Source organism: Amaranthus tricolor, chromosome 11 (assembly GCF_026212465.1).
Source record: "Amaranthus tricolor cultivar Red isolate AtriRed21 chromosome 11, ASM2621246v1, whole genome shotgun sequence".
Lineage (NCBI taxonomy): Eukaryota > Viridiplantae > Streptophyta > Magnoliopsida > Caryophyllales > Amaranthaceae > Amaranthus > Amaranthus tricolor.
In genome coordinates, this window is record NC_080057.1 from 12,529,383 (window position 1) to 12,531,839 (window position 2,457).

A 2,457-nucleotide genomic window follows, 5' to 3' on the forward strand; every position below is an offset into this window, starting at 1 on the left:
TTATTAGTTGAATTACTCCACTTAATGTGGCACAAATATGATATCTAATACGATTGTTTGGGTTAAACTAGTGCTTGGGTTATTATTAATGCTCCATTGCGGCTGCCGGCTGTTAAACAATAGCTAAGAACTAATAGAAATTACAATTTCCTTAATTTCATGCTAATAGGGATGGCAATGGGTCAGACTCGGCTCGGATTATACATACTCCGACTTTGCTCCGAATTTTAGTTGAACTTTTTCAGTCCACCTCCACTCAGAGTCGGATTATGCATACTCCAAGTTTGCCCCGACTCGGACTCTCGAACCTCCAACGGAGTCGGATTATTATCAAACTTTATCGTTGTGATATTGTACTAATGATTTAAAGCATACGAAGTTAACAAAATATAATTTTCAAATACTCCCTCCGTTCCTATTTGTTCTTCCTATTTGGGTATTTCACAAAGATTAAGAAAAAGAGAATCTTTGGTGGTAGTGGGTATTATTTTAATTATATAATAGTGGAAAGTAATGATTGTATTGGAAGTATGAGGTTGTAGTGGGTATTATTTTAATTAAATAGTGGTGTGAAGTAATGATTGTATTGGAAGTATAAGAGAGAAAATAATTATAAATAAAAGAAAATGGGTACATTAAAAGAAAAGGGGGATTTTAAGAGGTAAAAGTGAGATAAAAACTTTCTAAAAATAGAAAGTATTCTAAAGTGGAAGAACTTTTGAAACTACCCGTTATAGTAATGTGGAAGATCAAAAAGGAACGGAGGGAGTACAATTTAACAAAAAAATATGTACTTTGAATCCAAGTTTAACATGAGAAAATTTCCTAATACTATAATTTAACAAAATTTTCTTACATTTTGATTTGGCGTATTTTATTTCTCTTGATCTGATTTGTCATATTTTGATTGATTGATCTAAATAAAAATACCAAGTAGTTTTTCAAAATCGAAAATTACAATTAGTATGAGAGAGAGCTTGAATTAGTCACGTCTAGAGTTTTAAAGGAAACAAAATATTGGGTTAAAAGTCAAATTGAAAGTCGGATTTCCTTCAGGGTCGGAGTCGTGTCGGAGTGTCGGATTTTTAATAAGATCCAACTCTGGTCTGTCTCTAACTTGGATTCGAATCGTGAAGTCGGAGTTGGAGTCGGATAACCTTTTCCTCGGACTCGAATCGAATTATTTTTCTCGAATCGAGTCGGATTCGGACTGAATTGCCATCCCTAAATGCTAAGTTACTTAACAAATACTTCATAAAAAGAAATATTACGATGATCAAATAATATATTAATGAAACCTGCAAATAATTATTGTGATTTCAAGTGATTTTTCTTACCTTTTATGAATCCTTGTTTTAATTTGTTATTTAATTTAATTTAGAGAAAATTGTTATTATGGCGGTGAATATGATCCTTATTACTTTCTTACTCGTTCACTGGAAAAGCTTTAAAATTTTTAAACATTGCTGATGGGACTTTAGGCGACGTCAGTCACAGTATACATACCCCGACCTAGATATGTTATATCAGACATTAATAGCATTGAAAACAATTTCCTCAAATAGAATGTCGATCCCTAAAAGCTTGCTTCAGTATCATCAACTTATTTCTTCTAGTCGTCAACTAGGCCCATAGTGTATCAAGCACTCCATCAATAGCTGTAAAGTCTTCATATGATGTCGACCCCTTGACAAAGCTGAGTTGGGTTTTGAGATAATATCGTTCGCCACAACCTTGATGCAACGTGATGCAAACTTCTTATTGAGAGTCCTCTTTTTCATGGAGTCAAATTTTCTCTTTTCTTTGTCATATGTAACTTGCTGAGAATTCACTTTAAAGAATATTTCTAGCAACATGACAATCTTTATGACATAACATCCACTAATCTCTCATTAATTGGCCTAAACAAGACATCATCAATTGTGTTACCATCATTGAACACAATAGTCTGTTCAACTGGCAAATGAAAGCTAGATATCTCCACTAATGAATCCGATCATATATCTCAAATAAGATGCACCAGATACACAAATCTGCAATTATAAATTCATGAATTTCATCAATATACTAAACATCTTCATTTTCCCTTTATTTTTTAGACAAGTCTGACGTAATCCTATCCTGTCCCTTATTTGATTGCACAATGTTAGTTACACCATTCTACATTGATATGTCGTTTATGTTTCAAAAGTAATGACAAATTGTGACAGTACAACATATCAATTGTCTAGTACAATGCAACATATGTTGCACTATTGTCCAATCTCTTGTAACATGAATAATCATATCCATCAAAATACGTTACTTCACTAAACGTTTTAAGAAAGTGTTTAAACAATTAACTTCTTCCTTTGATCCACATGGGTCAAAAATCATTAAATCTATCACCAAAGTATACAACTCTAGATATGAAAGATCCAATTACCGTAGATTTGTGGAAGCACAAAATGATGCTAC